Raw genomic sequence first — 21257 nt, 5'->3', positions numbered from 1 at the left:
TATGATAGTTGTTACTCTTTTCTTTCAAAGAGATGATCACTACATTTGATAACTATAAAGGTGTTTGTATAAAGAGCACTTAGGACAGGAAAGGGCTTAATTGTAAAAAGAGATGAGACAGAGCAGTCTTCCCAAAAGAGGATGACACTGCCCTCTGGAGAGCACTGAGCAATTCCCGGGCAGTAGTAGCTTCCAGTGCAATTGAGGGGGGCTGGGTGGAACACAGAATAAACTGTGAATTGAATATCTCAGTCAGAATCCCCTGTCCCACTCTTACCAAAGAGGAAATACTGGTTAATTCCATTGCTGGATGGTTCACTCTGTCCTCTGTCCACAAGTCTTAGGGAAGATGAGAAGTCAGCCAGCATCCAGAGACTGGAGAGATAGCTCTAGCAATAGAGTAGATGCTTTGCACATGCACGCACAAGGTCCCAGATTTAGTCCCCTGTTATGGACCAGGAATCAGCAATGATGGTGGAGCATCCTTGAGAGCTGCCTGCCACTCCCCTGACCCCACATCCCTAAGTACCATTGATGGGGAACATGAATTGTAGTTATTTTTCCTCCTCCTCTCTTTTTCATCCTCCTCCTCTTTCTCCTCCTCCCCCTCCTCCTTTTTCTTCTCCTCCTCCTCCATCTCCTCTTTCTCCTCCTCTTCTTCCCCCTCCACCTCTTCCCCCTCCTTCTCTTCCCCCCATGTCTCTTCTGCTTCTTCCTCTTTCTCCTCCTCCCCTTCCTCCTCCATTTTCCTCCTCCTCCATCTCCTCTTCCTCCTCCTCTTCTTCTCCCTCCACCTCTTCCCCCTCCCTCTCTTCCCCCCATGTCTCTTCTGCTTCCTCCTCTTCCTCCTCCTCCTCATCCTCCTCCTTCTTTTTTTGTGTGAAGCAAGGTAGTTTTTATAAAAACATATTTGGAAAAATGTGAGAGGAGATAAAGGGAGACCTATGTGTTCAAGATCATACACAGACTTCTCCAGAGTGGAAATAGATGAGCAAAGAAACAGAGACAAGCAAGTGAGATACTTGTTCAAGGGAGAATACGGTGTGAAGTCAAGTCTAGAATAATTGACTTCTGCCAGAATCTTTCTTAACATATTTAGAGCTTTCTCTTTTAGATGTACATTTTCCTTTTATTTGTCATATTTGCATAATCTGTTGCAGAGCTATTCCATTATAGATACAGGTATTTAGGTTATTTCTTGCATTTGGACTCTACAAACACTACTGTATGACTAGCCTTGTATGAAACATTTCACACATCTGTTGTGCACCTATTACATACTTCCTGGAGGTAATATGCTTAAATCAGAGGATATATTTCAATTGCCAAATGTACGAGCAGATATTCTGCAGAAAGTGATGCTACTTTATACTCTCTCTTCAATACAGAAGTGTTTCTCTACATCCATGCTAAAGCAGTAGTTTTAATTGTATTTTTTTTCTGATATGTGAAACTTACAGTGGTAGTTTTAGGTGGCAATTATTAATCATGCATACGGTTAAGCTGCTGCTCCCATTCCATGCTTTGTGTCAGATTGAATGGCCAACTGCTCTGCCCCATGTTTTATTTGGGGGAAGAAGGTCCAGAGCATTTCTTTTTTTTTTTTGAAATTTTTTTTTAATTTAACTTTTTTTTTTATTGAATCACCGTGAGAATAGTTACAAAGCTTTCAGGTTTAAGTCTCAGTCATACAATGATCAAACACCCATCCCTTCACCAGTGCACATGTTCCACCACCAAGAACCCCAGTATACCCTCCCATCCCACCCCCCACCCTGCCTGTGTGGCAAATATTTTCATTTTACTCTCTTTTTACTTTGATTACATTCAGTTTTCTACAGAAAATCCACTATTATTATTTGGAATTTCCCCCCAACAATCAGACCTGCCAAAAACTCATCATTAGATCATTTGTTTTCTATTGCTGATAATGAAGAGCATATGAGGTCACATGGCTGCAACAGCGGCTGCGCGGTTTTGGAATTCTGGTATTTTATTAATTAAGTCCAGAGGTATTTCTGCCAGCAGCCGCTGCATTCCGAGATTAGTTTGTGTGACTCTGGGATCATGGCCATTCAGGAGCGGAGGAGCTGTTCGTGGGAGGCCACTTGGAGTCTCGTTTGGGCAAGAAGCAGGGCCGGTTCCACACCCCCCTCCCCATCGAGAGATTTCCTGTGCCCCATCACTGCAAGCTCCTACCCCTCTGTCCAATTGGCTCTGAAAGGTGGCAGTCGCCATGCTGCCACAAGGGGAAAAGGCTGAGGGACAAAAACCCTTCCCCTCCAGGGGCTGAACGGGGCTGTAGCTTAATTCGCAGTTCAGGAGCATTTCTGCCAGCAGCCGCTACGTTTCCAAGATTGGTTTGTGTGTCTCTGGGATCAAAGGGGCAAAGGAGCCGTTCCTGAATGTTTTTTTGTATATCAGGAAAGGTCCCGGCTGTGCGGTTTGGAGAAATAGTCCTGGTCCCCACATACCGGAGCCATGTTGGTAGAAGCTCAGTGTCGCTGGGATTCCATCTGGAGGAGGCAGGGAGGCTGCACTTTCTCCATGTGGGGCACCCTGGTGTTATCAGCTTGGTCTGGGGGCCAGAGCATTCTCTGGCTCATGGTGCCCACCGGCCAGGATTCTTCACTGCTGAGTGCGGCAAGACGGTGCCAGGGGCAGGTTGAGGGCATGCCTTCCAGGGTCAGGGGGTGCTGGAAGCTTGGATTAGGACTAGAGCATTTCTACCCTGCCTTTGGCCTCAGATTTCACTTAGTCCAACTTCCCCGATTTGCTGACCTGAAAGTTGAAGCCTAATGTGAAGGTTTTACCCAGCACCTCAAACATATGTTTGACTTTGCAAGGGATAACATTCTCTGGCATTGATCTGTTCTCATTCTCTGCCGAAAGTGCTGGAGATGAGGCCCTTTTCTTAAAACTCTGGGTTCCACCTCAGCTGGCAATCCATTAGCAATAGGCTTATCTGATTCTAAGCGCATTCCAAGGGGAATGAAGATGTCAGAAGAGACAGTTCCCCATAAGAGCAAAGACTATTCTGTTTCTTGCTGCACCATTGAGCCAATTTTAAAGAGATTTCACTCAGGCATTGTGGGTATAGCAGATGACAAGATAAAATTATCCCTGCTGATTTGTGTGCAGATGTTTGCCTGTACCTTGTTATTCACACTTGGCTATGTTGTTAGTGCTATTTTCTCTCCCTGGCTTCATCCAATATATGCTCTGTCTTTCAGAAAGTGGGTAAACAGCTCCTGTAGCATCCCGGAGAGCTGATTCTTCAGAGGTTTCAAAGTCAGAGTAGGGCACCGGGTGGTCAGAACGGTCAGCAATACCAAGCGCACGTGATTATGGACAGCCCGAGATATTTAGAAGTGAAGTGAGCCACACCTTTGCCAGACTTCACTGTTGAGGAAGGACCGTGCTGATTGCTTATTAGAGAGAGTCCGGGCGAATTTTCATGAAGAAGCTGATTGCTTAATAAAAGATAATTGAGTCCTCTGGAAGAGTAAATTTCCCCTCCTTTGTTGTCTTTTTACTTTGATTACTTTGGAAAAACCTCCTTTTCTTGGTGGGAGGGGAGCTTCCAAGTGGTGCTCAGCGAAGCGAGGAGTTGCTCCCGGTGATTCAGGTCCCATTCAGGCTCTGCAGTGCCAGGGACCACCAGGGTCTCTGTGGCTGTGCTCGGGGCCCCTGTAGCTAATGGTGGTGGTGATGGATGGAGTTGCGGGTAATGTGGTGTTGAGAGTTGAACCAGGGCCAAGCACATGCAAGTCATGCTCTGTGAACCCTGTGCTGCTGCCCCGGTTCCAACAACCTCCTTTTTCATTCTCTAGTGCCAAGAAGACAAAGGAAAGTGTAAACTCGTCTCTTCTTGAGAAAAATGAAAATAGAGAGACCTGGATTTTAGCATTAGATCTATGGGACTTGAAGCAATCCAAACCTTTCGCTAGGGATTCTCTCTCTCTCTCTCTCTCTCTCTCTCTCTCTCTCTCTCTCTCTCTCTCTCTCTCAATCTCTTTGACATTTCTAAGAGTGACTTCTTTATGGTTTGCGACATGCCTATTTTCATTTTCTCTTAAACACACACACACACACACACACACACACACCAGGTACATCTCTACCTCAGTTATATTTGGGGAAGGAAAGAGAGAAACAGATCTTGCTCTGCTGGTCCAAAACTCCAGAGAAACATAACTGTGTGGGTCCTGGGTCCAGGATAGGGCTGGTTCAGTTGACACAACACTGTTCCCATTAGGTGATGCTATGAGAAGGGAACCTTATGTCACTGGGTTTTCTTAAAAGCCAGTGGGACAGTCGAGCTGCAGACTAAGAGAAATAATCATAAATTTTACTCCTCTCTGGTCAAGAGAGAAGCATGGATCACTGAGAGTATTCTACCTTAAGGAGTAGGTGTGGGAAAAAACCCCAAAACTAGTACTGTTTTTTTTTTCTAATCCTTCAGTAAGACTTTTCTTTCTTTTAAGGTTATGCTAAAGATATTTATTGATGTCTTTATGTTGAATTTGGCCCAATTATGTTGAATCATGAATGCTCCCAGCAAACTGTCAGATTTAGCACTAAAATCCCTCTGTAAGAATGCTAAGTGTCATCTGTGGAATATAAAGTAACAGAATGGGAGACTAACACCCAAGGGTAGTAGAGATACGGACTAAGAGGTCTGCTTCACAGCTTGGAAACCAGCCTCACATGCTGGGGGAAAAGGCAGCTCAGATAGAGAAGAGAATACCAAGTAGAGGATGTTGGAAGGACCCTTGCGGTTGAAAGATGCGTGCCAAAAGTAGACTATAGACCAAATATGATGGCCGCTCAATACCTCTATTGCAAACCACAACACCCAAAAGGAGAGAGGGAGCAAAAGGGAATGCCCCTACACAGAGGTGCGGGGCAGGGTGGAGGGGATGGGGTGGGGGTGGTGGGAGGGATGTTGGGACAATAGGCACTGGTGGAGGGATGGGTACTCGATCATAGTATAACTGAAATGCAAGCACGAAAGTTTGTAAGCCTGTAACTGTACCTAACGGTGATTCACTAATTAAAAAAAAAATTGAAAAAAATAAGAATGCTAAGTGTTAAAATTTGTCAATATTACCAAGACTTCAGCCTGGTTTCATTCTAACTCAATAATGTATATATAACCTCAGTTTAAATCTAAGAATGATGGTAGAGGAAAATCTTGGTTTTATATGTAACATTGATCACATTTGAAACAGACTTGTTTGCATGTGCTTGCTGATATATGAATTCACATTGTTCAGTCCCCAATGTAGAACCCTAAACAAATAAATTTTGCCAGAATTTGATATGCTATGAACCACATTATGTGCATTGCTTTGATCAAAGGGACAGGAAACTGAAAATAGAATCTCTATGTTTGTCACAGCCGTTTTGTTCTGTTTTATTTTCTTTATTTGACAATTGGCTCTATCTTTATTCTTCTTTCCCAAACATAAACTCTGACTCCTCTACAGCAGGAGAGAGTGACTCTGACAATACTAAGTGATAAGAAAACTTTAAGGACCATATTAGTTCCCCAAAGAAGTAATATCTGGCATACTTAGGAGATCATGAGCAGCCAAATTACATATCACACTGTAAAAGCTGCAGCTAGAAATTGCCAGTGACAAACAAGGGGTTGACAAGCAGCAACTTTGATAAGTAGAATCTAGCAGTTTTTCGAGACAGTTATAGAATCTTGATGTTGGAATCTCCATGGGATGGTGCATTTTCCTGTATGAGCTCTCTACCACTCAGAAACTTCTGGTCTGCAGTAATGAGCATCTCTGTATAAAGACCCAATAAAGACTCCTGTTTCTATTTTATCTCCCCAATATGCCTGTGACCCCACATTAAACCACCAACACCAGAAAAGAGAACAAGATGCTGACACCGCTTGCCACCGGAAAATAAACTTTATCTTCACATGTCAAACAAAAGATGAGAGGAATTTTCTTTATTCTAGGATAGGAAGTAGTGACTGCCTGCAGACAATTCAACATTAATTTGAATGACATTGATTCTTTTTGAAACCAGGAGAGCGACTAAGTTCTAACCTGGAGATGTTCATCATTGGTGTAAATGAATAATTGGCTATAAAACTATCTAATGGCACAGTGGCAGAATCAAAGCCATGAGGTTTGTGAAATTATCTTTCAGGCAACTAAGTGAAAATTCACATTTTGAGACAGAGAGAACTTTATTGAGCAGGAACCAGCAACACAGATAAGATTAATAAACGATTTTCTGCAGAGTCTCATTTATCTAGTCAGCCCCCATATAAATTAATTAGCCCCCAAATTAATTGAAATTATGATTTTTTTAAAAGCATTTAAACCATTCAATTTACCCGAGTCTGAACTATCTTTTGACATTTGATTTGATAATTCTGGGACCAAAGTGCAATGTCTGAACTTAAAAATTAAAATTCCATTAAAAATAAATTAGTACCTGATGTTGTTTGTAATCACATATATGAATTTATTGGTCCCAGCAAGAACACTCTGAGACAGAAATGAAAATACTGGTGAAAGAGGAATTAAATAATGTCTAAGATTATATAGTAAATTAGAACTGGGCACACTCCTGATTTCTTGCCCTTCATTTATGCAGTGTTGGTTTCCTATAAATTTTAAGATAAATGTGATTGTGTCTATAAATTAACTAAACCTAATGGTAGAAAATAAAACCTATAGTGAAGGTTTATGCAACCTTCACTATAAAACCTATACAACCTTCACTATTTTCAAACAAAAATTGTCTATTTTTTAGATTTTATAAAAATTGTTGGTGCAAATAATTATTGTGCTGTTTGATCACAAGACTAAATATAAAGAGTATCCAGATTCCTTAAAGAAAAAATTATTTTCAATTTTCCAGTACTTCCTATCAGTATCAGTATTGACAGTTTCCCAAATATTAGAAACTGTTTTGTCAATCTTAACATTGCCCAGAGATTTCTAAATAGATAAATGTTAGAGGACAAGAAATATACACTCTGACCAAGCAAGAGAGAGCTTTGCTTTATTTTTCAATGGACCTTCTTCCATATCTCAGGCCAAGGTAATACATGCTGTTCTCTTTCTTTGCCATTCATTTTTTTTCATTATAAAGACATGTAGCACACATTGTTCTGTTTTTATGTTAATAGCTCAGTTTAGCAAAACCCAGCATTCTTTTTGCAGGGCTTCTATTTTAATAAGGGCCATGGGTGGGATGGGAACATGTATTGATCAAAGAAATCAAATCATCAATCCTCTTTCCAGGTCAGAAACTTCTAGACATTAATTGTGTGTCAGGATGTGAAAGGTCACTCAGCCAATGGTTAATTCATGAATTGACTCTGTCCAACCAAGTCTGAAATAAAAAATGACAGTTGTAATTAAACAGAAATCTGATATATATAAACTTCAAGCTGTCATACAATGCAGGTGGGGGGCAGGAATAATTGGTTGATACTATGAAAATATTCACTGGAAGCGGCTGGCCCTAAGTGGGGTGGGGGAGAAGGGAAGAGGAAAAAAAAATAGAGCAAAACCTGACTGGGTAGGCTTCTGTATTAGTTTCCTAGGGCAAATGTACCAAATTGTTAAGGTGATGGCTTAAAATAACAGGAATTCAGTTTCTCATGGCCCTGGAGGTCAGATGTCCAGGTGTGAACAGGGTGGATTCTTTCCAGGGGCTTAGAGATCTTGTCCAGGCCTGTCTTGTCTGCCCCTAATTGACCAGGGGTCACTATTGACATTTGTTTTTCTTAGCATCACTCTGGTCACTGCCTCCCTATGCTACTGGCATTCTCAGACCACCCACCTTCCCTGTAGGAGTCTATGAGATCATGTGTGTGTGAGCTAATTTTCTTAAAGAGAACACCAACCTGTAGGATAAGACAGACGATGATGAACTATTGACTCCACCCACAATGACCCTATTTCTAAATAATGCTGCGTTCTTAGGCACCAGGAGTTGAGACTGGATCACTTCTTTAAGAGGCTCCACTGCCAAAAACTGTCTTGAGTTAATGCCATATGAACGGAGACCTTGGGAAATTAAGGCAGTTGTGAGAAGCCCCTGACACAGGAAGGAGCATTCTATTCAGTGTGTGGATGTGGGACACAGTCAGTGACCGATGTGCACAGAAGGGAAGGGAGGGAAGAGTTGGGGACACCCCCACTGGCACCGATGCTCGTTGCCAGGTTCCATTGCACAGGACATGGATGATTACAAATGTTGAAGTCATCTCTGCACAAAGGACCCAACATGATGGCCTCTCAGTATCTGTATAGTAAACCAATGCCCCAAAGTAGAGAGAGAGTAAGAAGGAGGGGGGAGGGGGCGAGGGGAGGGGAAAGGAGGATGGCAGGAGGGGTGCTTCGGACATTGATGGCTGGAAAGTTACTAAGGTGGAGGGATGGGTGTTTTATTATTGTATGACTGAAACTCAATCATGAAAGCTTTCTAACTATATCTCATGGTGACTCAGTAAATTAATAAATAAATAAATATGTTCATACCAATCATAAAAAAAAATTATCTCCATCCTGCTAATTGACCAGTGTGGCTGTGAATAGAAAGGGGAACACACACACACACATACACACACACACATGTTCTGGACTAGGCTACAGAAGAGCCGGATCAGGCAGTAAAGCTCCCTGAGCATTGAAGTATATATGGTGATATGGAGGAAGGAAGTCTTTGGAAGAAAGAGGGTCTTAAAAAAAAATCACTGGGAAGAGATGTCTGGAGCCTGGTTTGCTCATCTGCCAAGTGGGAGAGTCGTAGTGTCTGCCACAAGGTCTCTTTGTGACTATTAGGTGAGATCAAGCAAGTCCCAGTACTTTGATAACTTACACAGTAAGGAAAAATGATTTTAGAGCAACAGGACAGAGCTCAAATCCTTGGCTTTTGAAATTATTTTTATTGTTTTATTTTTTTTTGAGAAGCCAGATAGTTTTTGTTGAACGACACTTACTTAGAAAGATGTGAGTAGGTGGGAAGCAAAGGAATCCATATTCAAGAGAGAACATCAGCTGGAAAGAGCAAGCAAGCAAGAGACAGAGAGAAGAGCCAGCAAGATGCAGTATCTAGGGAGAACACAGTTCTGGCAGAGCAAGCCTGTTTTTCATTGGTTAAGAGAGAGCACATCATGTAGTGTGTGTGTGTGTGTGTGTGTGTGTGTGTGTGTGTGTGTGTGTGTGTGTGTGTGTGGTGGTAGTGGAGAGGCAGTCTGCACGGTCACAACAAGCTGTTGGGGGGTGGGGCATGTGAAGTCTGGGATCAGGGATTGAGCCTGATCCACAGCTCCCAAATTCTTCATCCTTTAAGCCTCGCCCATTTCCTCCCAACGTGGCCCCTGTGATTGGAGGGGCAGGAGTGTGGGAGGGGAGGTTCAGTAATAGCATTTTCCAAGCTGCATACTGTGGAGGAGGTGAGACAGTTAATAATAACAGTAACATTTCATCAGTGTACCGTGGAGATGGTGGGGGGGCATTATTAATCTTTTAATAACTAGATTTATGTAGTAATTTATGGGTAGCAACTAGTTTTCTCACACAAAATGACACGTAGATGTCGTTTCCTAACCTTTTCACAATAAAGCCCTGTATAGCAGATAATGCACTTGCCTTGCTCAGAGCAGACCCGGGTTTGATCCCTGGATCCCAGTGTCCCCTGAGCCTTACCAGGAGTGATCCCTGAATAAGAGCCAGGAATAAGCCCTGAGCACTGCCCGGTGTGCCCCCCCCAAAAAAAACCAAAACAACAACAAAACCTTAAGGTAAAATTCATGCATATAAAAGGGTATTTCTCGGGGCTGGAGCAATAGTACAGTGGGTAGGGCATTTACCTTGCACACGGCCAACCCCGGTTTGATTCCCAGCATCCCATATGGTCCCCCCGAGCACTGCTAGGAGTGATTCCTGAGTGCAGATCCAGGAGTCAGCCCTGAGCATCGCCGGGTGTGACTCAAAAAGCCCCCCCCCAAAAAAAAAGTATTTCTCAACCTTTCTGTGCTTACCCTGTGCCACCAATTGGTCATGCCATAACCTCATGCCATTGCCCCCAACTATATTATTTTCACTTGTGCATCCCTTAGAATATCATAGGGTTTCATAGGAGCCATGTGACCCTGGAGTGAGAAACAGTGACCCGAAGGATGCATCAATAAACACGAGACTTCTGGGGTTGAACTGATAGTATGGTGGGTAGGGCACTTGCCTGGCATGCAGCTGACCTAGGTTCGAACCCCAGCACTCAGCATGGTCTCCCTTCCCAGTGTGGCCCCCAACACAAACAAACAAAAAAACCTGCAAGACTTCTTAGCTACTGTACACTGGTAAGAGTGACATCTCACCTTAGTTGATCTTGGAAGGCTGATGAATGGAATGAGATTAGAAAATGGTGACAAAAGGAAGAAGAGGGCCGGGCTGGAGTGACAGTACAGCAGTAACATGCCTACCTTGCATGCGGCCACCCTGGGTTTGATCACCGACATTACCAACGGCTTCGCAAGCAGCGCCAGGTGTGGTCCCTGAGCATAGAGCCAGGAGGAAGGCCTGAGCCCAGCTGGGAATGGCCCCCTATACAACAGAAAAGGAAGAGGAGAATAGAAGCCAGCCCGGGGCTCCAGTCTACCCTTAGCTCTCCCTAAGGCTCTGAGAGACTGGAAAGAAACTGAGGAGTCTTGTTTTCACCAAGGCCCACTCCCAGCCTCTCTGGGGACAGAGCAGAGTGTGATTGCCGAAGCTGTGGTCACAGTGAGGTTTCTCATGCCAAGGGCAATGGTGGCGTGTGTGGGAGCCACCCAGCCACCCAGCTATGGAACATTCCCAGCATCTAACGTAGGCTGAGAAGAGAGGGTTGGAGCTCATCCATCAGAACCTGAACAGATGATGGGAAGCTTCTGGATCTCTCCACAGGGACAACCTCACTCCTATATAATTCCAAAACATATTGTGGCCTTATACCTATGTATACTAAGTGTGTATAACTCTAGTTAGCGCGTCATTCATCATGCTGTTAATTTGACTCAATAATATGTCTCAAAGTGCATCTACTCTTAGTGTTTAATTGCACGTACTTACATGCGTCTTACCACTGCCTACTAATTTGTAGACTGGATACACCACTTTATTCATCCAGTTCCTCTCACAGACATGACAAGGCTTCTGACTTCCCTCCTGCAATGTTAGGCAGGAATGGGCTTATTTCTTATGAAGTCCCATTTTATTTCACTTTTTAATGGGCTATAAAATTTATATATTAATCTTGAAAATGTTTTGCCTGCTTATTAAACATAAAGCCCTTGAAAGCAGAGTTTGTTTTTGTTTCTTGCCTGATCTGTGCTCACCTGTCTCTGGCCCTATTCTGTTTCCATATAGAGCTCTCGCATATTGTCCTCTTAATCTGACCACACTTTCTTTTTTTTTTTTTCTTTTTTTAGATTTTTCTTTTTTTTATTGAATCACCATGAAAAAAGTTACAAAGCTTTCAGGTTCAATTCTCAGTCACTCAATGATCAGACCCCCATCCCTTCACCAGTGCACATGTTCCACCACCAAGAACCCCAGTGTACCCCCCATTCCACCCACCCCCTCCCTGTGTGGCTAATGATCTTCACTTTATTCTCTCTATACTTTGAATACATTCAATATTTCAACAGAAAACTCACTGTTATTATTTGGAATTTTTCCCCAACAATCAAACCTGCTGAAAAGGCATCATTTGATAATTTGTTTTCTGTTGCTGAGAATGAAGAATATTTGAGCTCTTGGATTTCTGATATTTTAGCTCAGTTCACAGTCTAGATGCATTTCTATAAGAAGCCACTGGGTGCCAAAATTGGTTAGTAGTCCTCTAGGATCATAGTCTTTAAGGAGCAGAGTTGCTGTTTTGTGTTGACCACACTTTCTGAGGGCAGGGAGTCAGTCACATCTCTTTCATCTTCAGGATCTATGGCTTTCTTAACCTCATCATGCTCTCCCTCCCTCCCTTTTTCTCCTCCTCCTCCTCTTCATCCTCTTTCTCTTCCTCTCCCTATATCTCCTCCTTCTCCTCATCTTCCACCCTCCTCCTTTTCCCCCTCTTTCTCTTCCCCTATCCCCCTTTCTCCTATTCCCCTTTCTCCTCCTCCTCTTCCTCCTCCTCCTCCTCTTCCTCCTTCTCCTCCTTCTTCTCCTCCTCCTCTTCCTCCTCCTCCTCCTTCTCCTCCTCCTCTTCCTTACTCTTACTTCCTCCCTCCCTCCCTTTCTCTATCTCTCATTCTTTCATTCTCTTTCTTTCTGTGCCACAGCCTCAGTTTCCCTTTGTGTGGGGGGTGGGAGACACAGCTGGCAGTGCTCAGGGGCTACTCCTGGTGGTGCTCAGGGGGTTATGTATGGTTCTGGGAATCAACTGGATCCTAACACATGCAAGGCAACTAACTGCCTTAACCTCTGTGCTATCTTTCTGCACCTCCTCCACCATGCCTTACTTAACATTTGGAGCTTGATACATTTTAGAGACAGTCTGGGCACTATTTTACACCTCAGTCAGACCTCTGGCTTTTCACTTCAGCTCAACCAACCACTTCTGTGATCTTGGTCAAACACCATTCAAAGGATTTGCAGAAGCTGGTTCATGTTCCCTCTTCCTAGCTCCCAGCTGTTACCTAAACCTAAGGTTGCCATGTCTCTAATCTGGGTTCTGCAGTGACCTCCTGACCCATCTTTTTACACCGCCTTCATACAGATTCTTCACATTCTCTTATCCCATCGTCACTGATATGCTAAACCCTCTGGCAGAGCAGGGCACCTCCTGTCATCCCGGAAGCGGATTCTCACTCTGAGTTAAAATCCAGGTTGACATAACATGGCCTCAAATGCAAGGCCCACACAGACGACCCTCTCATTAGTACCCGCCCTCTTGACTGGGCTGCTGGTGACACTTGTCCCTTCCTTTCTGCCTGCTGCTGAGTTTCCTGGAACTTGCCCGTCTGTGCGTGCATTTCCTGAGCTCCACATTCCCTGCAATGCTTTTCCCAAACATCTGATGGCTCACTCCTTTCAAGACTTAGCCAGAGAGTACCTCCTCATTTTCCCTTTCTAAAATAGTAACCCTACCTGGACATTTTCTATAACCCTCTGTGCCTTGCTACTTATACCTGTAGCCCGTTCTCATGATCTGTCATTGTAAAGACGTATTTGACATTCTATGTGTATCTCCCAACTAACTTCTTATATCCATATTCAGAGATGTGTATCTGTTTTCTTTTATTTTGTTTAAATTTGGTGAGAACAACAATTGGCATATATATGCAGATATATGCATATATATATATATATATATATATATATATATATATATTCAAGCAGAGCATTTATTCGACACATGCCAGGTTAAATTCTTTTTTTTTCCTTTTTGGGTCACACCTGCCAATGCTCAGGGCTTACTCCTGACTCTGCACTCAGAAATCACTTCTGGTGGGGACCATATGAGATGCTGGAAATTGAACCCGGGTCGGCTGCATGCAAGGCAAATGTCCTACCCGCTGTGCTATCGCTCCAGCCCCACCAGGCTAAATTTTTGACCTGCTTTACTCCATGGAGTCATTCCCAGTGTCTGTGAGGGAGGTACTGTAGTGACAGAGGGAAGCCACAGGTTCTGCAGCCCAGCGGTTTAGCTGACATTCTTGCCTTATTTCTTACCAGCTCTGGGTCATAGATCAATCATTTATCTTCACTAAGTCTCTATTTGGACTGAAGCAATAGCACAGTAGGTAGAGCATTTGCCTTGCCAACCCAGGTTCGATCCCTCCATCCCTCTCAGAGAGCCTGGCAAGCTACCAAGAGTGTCCCGCCCACACAGCAGAGCCTGGCAGGGAACCCGTGGCGTATTCAATATGCCAAAAATAGGTAACAACAAGTCTCACAGTGGAGACGTTACTGGTGCCCGCTCGAGTAAGTCAGTGAACAACAGTGCAGTGCTACAGTGCGAGTCTCTATTACCCAACCAGAATGAATGCAAAGGAAATATTAATGGTTACTATTTACTCCTACTGTTTGTTATGTTTTGCCAGACTTCCTGTGAAGCAACTAGGTCAAAACAATTTTTCCAACCACAGCACTACATTGAAGCTTCACATCCCCTTTTATTTAATCACCAAAGTCTGGTGATCATTTAAGACAATAGCTATTGTGTACATACCCTTTGGCAGAAGTAAAGGGCTCCCTTGCCCTTGTCATATTTCACACAGCAAAGATGTTAACTGCTGGGTTATAACTGCTCTGAAAAATGTGACTTCTCAGTGAAATGCCCCAGGCAATGAACTCCGTCGGGCTCTGAGCATCAGTCCAGCTTTAAGGGCCTCGAATTAAATCTTTGAAGTGTTTTGGAAGGAAGGAAACTGATTTGAGCCTCACATATTGATTTCTGTAGAGCGGGAATTGTTTTTAACTTATGAGAGTTTTAGAGATAATGAAATCTACACCATAAATTTTAGTGGGATTTTATATATATATATATATATATATATATATATATATATATATTGCTGTCACTGTCATCTTGTTGCTCATCGATTTGCTCCAGCAGGCACCAGTAACGTCTCTCATTATGAGACTTATAGAATATATAATAAAAAAATATAGGCACATCGTGGTAGGGTATTTGCCTTGCACTCGGCTGACCCATGTTCGATTCCTCCGCCCCTCTCAGAGAGCCTGGCAAGCTACCGAGAGTATCGCGCCCGCATGGCAGAGCCTGGCAAGCTACCCGTGGTGTACTCAATATGCCAAAAATAGTAACAATAAGTCTCACAATGAGAAACGTTACTGGTGCCCGCTCAAACAAATCGATGAGCAACGGGGTGACAGTGACAGAGGCACATAGGTAAATGCTGTGACTGACACATGAAGGAGTTTAAGAATTATTACTAAACCTTTTTCCCCTGTGCACTTAATATGGAACTCATCCCAAATATTTTACCGGAGGTGTGAAAACGCAGGTGAGATTATAAAAATGAGATTATATGGAATTGTGAAAAATAAGCCCTTTCCAAACTCCTCCCCTCTCTTTTCCCCCATAACTGTAATTAATCAATAATCTCAATATCCCCATGATGTGTACCAAATCTCATTCTGTAATATTCCTTCAACTCTTCCTTCAGCCACAGGACTCATCCTCCCTCCTCTTCCAAAGCCTCGCCAGCCATCTCCGCCTCTGAAGCTGCCCCAGGCCTCCCCAGAGAGCTGCTCTCCTCCCCTGCGCTCATACAGTGCCCATTCCTCTCGGGGCGCTCATTACATCCTCGGACCTCCAGTTCATTATTTACATGTCGGCCTCTCCCAGTGGGGAGAACAGTAGAGAGGACTCATAAATCATACATGCAGGGCCAGTCGAAATGACTTTTAACACCTACCCCAGAGCACAAGAAAGATCATGCACGGAAATAGCTTATCACAGTGGCCTTTGGTCATAAATGGTCAATAATAATGATGACGATGATTAGCAGTACGGTTGTAGCCATCCCTCACTGTATGAAGTCAATGAGTGGATGAAGTATAATTATCTTTACAAATGCTGCTGCAATATCAGATATTATCATAGACAAGACTCCAGAGCTTTGGAGAATCACGGGTTGTTTACTGTTGAAAGAGAAAAGGCTTCCTCTCAGAATCTCCTTTTTGGGTTCATGTGGAGAAAAAGATTTTGAGCTCTGAGGCTTTACTTTTGACACCTAATGAGGGTGCTTATAGCAATAGTTTAAATCCTTAAATAATAAATTGTAATTCCTGGAGCTGGAGTGATAACACAGCATTTGCCTTGCAACGCAGCTGACAAGGGTTCGATTCCCATCATCCCATATGGTCCCCCGAGCACCACCAGGAGTAATTCCTGAGTGCATGAGCCGGGAGTAACCCCTGTGCATTGCTGGGTGTGACCCAAAAAAAAAAAATTGGAATTCCTTGTTTCCGTGCCTGGAGATAATATATTGAGTAAAATATGAGGAGGAAATCTGTACCTTAGGTATAAATTTCTTATATTTAAGAGTATGTTGATTAAATTTCTGAATTCTTAAGCACTATTAACATTTTGCAATTTATTATGCATACAGTAACATTTTAATTACTCAAATGATGAATTCTACCCCCACCTATAATAATCAATATTTGGAGAGAATACCATTAGGAATATGCAGGCATTAATGTCAGGAACTGTAGATTATTTAGTTAGTTTTGTTTTTTATTGAATTACCGTAAGATAGAGCATTCTGAAATTGTTCATGATTACATTTCAGTCATATAATGTTCCACACCCATCTCCACCAGTGTAGTTTCCCAGCACCAGTGTCCTCAGTTTCCCTCCCTCCCCTTCAAGACACCCCTCACCTCAGCCTGCCTCTATGGCAGGTACCTCTCTTCTCTCTTTCTCTTTCTCTGTCTCTTTTTAGGCATTATGGCTTGCAGTACAGATGCCGAAAGGTTATCATCTATGTCCCTTTACCCACTTTCAACACTCAGTTCTTGTCCAGAGTTACCGTCTCCAACTAGTATTGTCATAAGGGACCCTCCTGTATCTTAACTACCCTCCATCTAGAAACTGGAGATCTTCACTCTTGCCAGTGAACATTCCGTTTTAGTTTTATTTATTTAACTTTCCAACAAACATTCTTTGACTACAAACATTTTATTTTTAAGTACTTATCATTAGGCCCTATGCTGAGCATTGAGAATAAAATGGAAATTTCTGACTTTGATAAGCAAAAAGGGGAAAGAGATATTAAGAAATTAGTTTAATATGTAATTCTACTTATTGTCTTAAGTGGTCTGTATTCGGCTCTGTAAACTGTGGTAGGGAGTGAAAACATCCCTGAGAAAGTCTGGCTTGCTAAACATGTCCAAGTGAAAACCTCTATATCCAGTCAAGAGAACGTAATACACAATGACTTAGTGGTGAGGAGGGAAATTCAATATAAGAGTATGAAAGGTCACAAGGATTAGGAAATTTTTATCATGTGACTTAAATAAAAACATACTTGATAGTATTATTTATTTGACTATTACATCAAGCTATAACTTCTGCCTGAAAGCAATGCAGCCACTCAGGGCTCCAGGAAAAAAAAAAAAGAAAGAAAAAAAAATAAAGAAAAGAAATTGTCCATAGTATATTTTCTTATAAATGATATTTGTAGACTTGGTAAAATTAATTCCTCAATCTAAGAATTATCCATGGGTGGCCATTGTGACAAGTACTGTGAGTGAAAAGATGAGTTAGACCCAAGGTAGAAATCCCTCAACTAAAGAATGACTGTAATATAAATGGCTTTTGACAGAGCTTCCTAACTGTTCCTTCTGCATCTACATGTACCCCTCTGAGTCCATTCCATTTTTTCTGCCGTAAGAACTATTACTAAAACCAAAGTGTGAGCAGGTTTCACTCCATATTTGAAACCCTTTTGCAATTCTTCATGCTATGGGGATGGAGTGCACATCCTTAACGTAATTAACACTGTTCTTTACCAGCTGCTCCATCCCTACCTCTTTAAACTTAGCTCTTTCATTTTTTTTCATTTACTCATGAAGTTATTACCTACATTTTTCTTTTTTTTTTAGATTTATTTATTTTTAATTAGAGAATCACCGTGAGGGTACAGTTACAGATTTATACACTTTTGTGCTTATACTTCCCTCATACAAAGTTTGGAACCCATCCCTTCACCAGTGCCCATTCTCCACCACCCGTAAACCCAGTGTCCCTCCCACCCTCCCCAATCCCATCTCCCCCCCACCCCACCCTGCCACTGTGGCAAGGCATTCCCTTCTGTTTTCTCTCTCTAATTAGCTGTTGTGGTTTGCAATAAAGGTGTTGAGTGGCCGCTGTGCTCAGTCTCTAGCCCTCATTCAGCCCGCAACTCCCTTCCCCCACATGGCCTTCGACTACAATGTAGTTGGTGATCGCTTCTCTGAGTTGCCCTTTCCCCGGAACGTGAGGCCAGCCTCGAAGCCATGGAGTCAACCTCCTGGTACTTATTTCTACAGTTCTTGGGTGTTAGTCTCCCACTCTGTTATTCTATATACCATAGATGAGTGCAATCTTTCTATGTCTGTCTCTCTCTTTCTGACTCATTTCACTCAGCATGAAACTTTTCATGCCCATCCACTTGACTACAAAATTCTTGACCTCCTTTTTTCTAACAGCTGCATAGTATTCCATTGTATAGATGTACCAAAGTTTCCTCAACCAGTCATCCGTTCTGGGGCATTCGGGTTTTTTCCAGATTCTGGCTATTGTAAACAGTGCTGCGATGAACATACATGTGCAGATGTTGTTTCGATTGTACTTTTTTGCCTCTCTGGGATATATTCCCAGCAGTGGTATTGCTGGGTCAAATGGGAATTCAATATCTAATTTTTTGAGAGTCGTCCAAATTGTTTTCCAGAAGGGCTGAACCAGTCGGCATTCCCACCAGCAGTGAAGAAGGGTCCCTTTCTCCCCACATCCTCTCCAACAGCGGTTGCTTTTGTTCTTTTGGATGTGTGTATCAGGTACCTCGGAATCAGCTTAACCAAGGAAGTAAAAGACCTTTACAAAGAAAACTACATAACGCTACTCCATGAAATCAAAGAGGACATGAGGAAATGGAAACATATACCCTGCTCGTGGATAGGGAGAATCAATGTTGTCAAAATGGCAATACTCCCTAAAGCATTATACAGATTCAATGCGATCCCTATAAATATACCCATGACATTCTTCAAAGAAATGGATCAAGCAATCCTAAAATTCATATGGAATAACAAACGTCCAAGGATAGCTAAAACAATTCTTGGGAAAAAGATGATGGGAGGCATCACCATCCCCAACCTCAAACTTTACTACAAAGCAGTAACAATTAAAACAGCATGGTACTGGAACAAAGGCAGAGCCGTAGACCAATGGAACAGGGTGGAATATCCCTACACACAACCCCAAATGTATGACCATCTAATCTTTGATAAGGGAGCAAGAGATGTGAAGTGGAGCAAGGAAAGCCTCTTTAACAAATGGTGCTGGCACAACTGGACAACCACATGCAAAAAAATGGGTTTAGACCTTGACCTGACACCATGCACAAAAGTCAGATCAAAATGGATTAAAGACCTCAACATTAGACCACAAACCATAAGGTACATTGAAGACAAGGTCGGCGAAACCCTCCACGATATTGAAGATAAAAGTATCTTCAAAGGTGACACGGAACTAAGCAATCTAGTAAAAACAGAGATCAACAAATGGGACTACATTAAACTAAAAAGCTTCTGCACCGCAAGAGATACAGTGACCAGAATCCAAAGACTATCCACAGAATGGGAAAGGATATTTACACAATACCCATCAGATAAGGGGTTGATATCAATGGTATATAAAGCACTGGTTGAACTCTACAAGAAGAAAACATCCAACCCCATCAAAAAATGGGGCGAAGAAATGAACAGAAACTTTACCAAGGAAGAAATACGAATGGCCAAAAGGCACATGAAAAAGTGCTCTGCATCATTACCTACATTTTTCTCTAGAGCTTTATAAATCTTCTCTTTCTTCTTGACCTTCATAACTAAAATATTATCCCCCACTCTCAATCCTTTGCTTGCTAGTTCCTTCTCATCTTACAGATCTTTGCTATATTTCTCTTTGCCAAGTGAGTTTTTCTGGGTCCTTGAGACCCCTGTTAAATCTCTGTCCTATTCATTGTATGTGGAATTATCACAATGTATGAAATTGTTGGTTCTATATAGGACAGATACTTGTCTCTTGTTTTATATGGACATCTCTCTCCAACCTAGATGCTTTATAAAATTTTCCTGATTAGTAATTAGTTTACAAATGAGTGATAAATACTCTAAGGAGTGTCTTTAACGTGAAAATGAAGGCCCAGGTGAAGAAATAATGTATTCCACATTATTAGAGGGTGGAGAAAAGGTGTGAAAGAAAGTGATGTGAGTGGGGCTTGCATGTAGGTCCTAAAAGTTAACTAGGAGAGAGTTCAGTGGGAAACTGAGGAAGGAAAAGGGAAGCCAGGCAAGGAACTACACGTATAAAATGAAGGGTTTGCACAGTAATTTAGTGCTGAATGAATCCTGCTTTGAATCCTACTGACTTACCAATTCTTCCTGTTAACCCTCGTTAAGGAAAGGTTAAATGCCTTTCATGTGTCTGCATGTATGCAAGCTTTCTCTTATCTATACTTTAGGAAATATATTTCTAATATAAAGTCTTTAACCTGAGATCTAAAAATTCCACTAGGAGTAATTAGTTCAAGGCTCCAGCATCCTTCCACGTGAAACATTTCATTTATTGAATTTAAATTAATAATAATACTACTTTCTATTATTTTGTGATAAAGAAGCTAAAGTGGAAGAGGCTAGAGAAGAACAAAGAGATATGAAAGTTCAGAGATTTACAATCCTTGATTTTTAATCACTACCATGCTCCTTTGCAAATCTCAGAAAACAGAATATTTTCTTTGGGCCATACAATTAACTCATAGCCCTGCCCACATTCCTTTCTATATAAAAACTTGAGCCCCAAGCTTGGACTGGCTAAATAGTGGTCTCTATTTTATTTTAAGCTAATGTGCCTGGTTCATGGATGTACAGCAAAGCACTTTTTTCCTGCCTTGGTTTAAGAGGCGATAACATGTCTCTGCAGGTCACCTAAAGTAGATTTTTCCATCTATTTTAAGCACTAATTGTGTCTGACTGAAGCATCATCTGAAAAATAAGTGGCAGTAGGGCTTGAAACAAATCAACAAGGCTTTGGTAGAGCAGACATTTCTAGATATTAATTATGGAGAAGAGTGGAAGCACTTAGCTTCATACATAAGAACTCCAGGTATTTTATGTTACAGTTGTATTTCAAGTCATTAGAGAGCCAACAACCTTATTGAAAATTCTGAGATTAATGATGACTTTATTCAGGTTTAGCTTAGGGCAGAACAAGCTACAAAGCAATGACTTGTGGGAATACTCATGCTGTCAGCACGGGTCCTGTTTCCCCGGAAGCGTAACCATGAATTGCTTTAGTCTTTCCAGGGATCAAGGAGCTGTTACTGACCCATCCTTTCATCATAAAGCAGCAATCAATGCTTCTTTTACCCCTGTGCTCTAAACTGTATTTCAGTGAACGGTTAGCTCCTGGACAAACAATAACTAGGATAGTGGTACTAATATAATTCACTAATCATTTGCTACACTTTTACCCATTTATTCCTTGCCAGAGTTCAG

At 42.2% G+C, this 21257-nt stretch overlaps 1 protein-coding gene across 2 annotated transcripts in view; it reads left to right on the top strand.

Annotated features, from left to right (window-relative positions):
* Positions 1 to 21257, top strand: part of JAKMIP2 (janus kinase and microtubule interacting protein 2) — a 176626-nt gene that overhangs the window by 73229 nt on the left and 82140 nt on the right. The gene's annotated exons all lie outside the window — the stretch shown is intronic.

This window comes from Sorex araneus, chromosome 6, assembly GCF_027595985.1.
Source record: "Sorex araneus isolate mSorAra2 chromosome 6, mSorAra2.pri, whole genome shotgun sequence".
Classification (NCBI taxonomy): Eukaryota; Metazoa; Chordata; class Mammalia; order Eulipotyphla; family Soricidae; genus Sorex; species Sorex araneus.
Note: the sequence above shows the minus strand (reverse complement) of the source record. Positions and strands in the feature narration are given on the sequence as shown.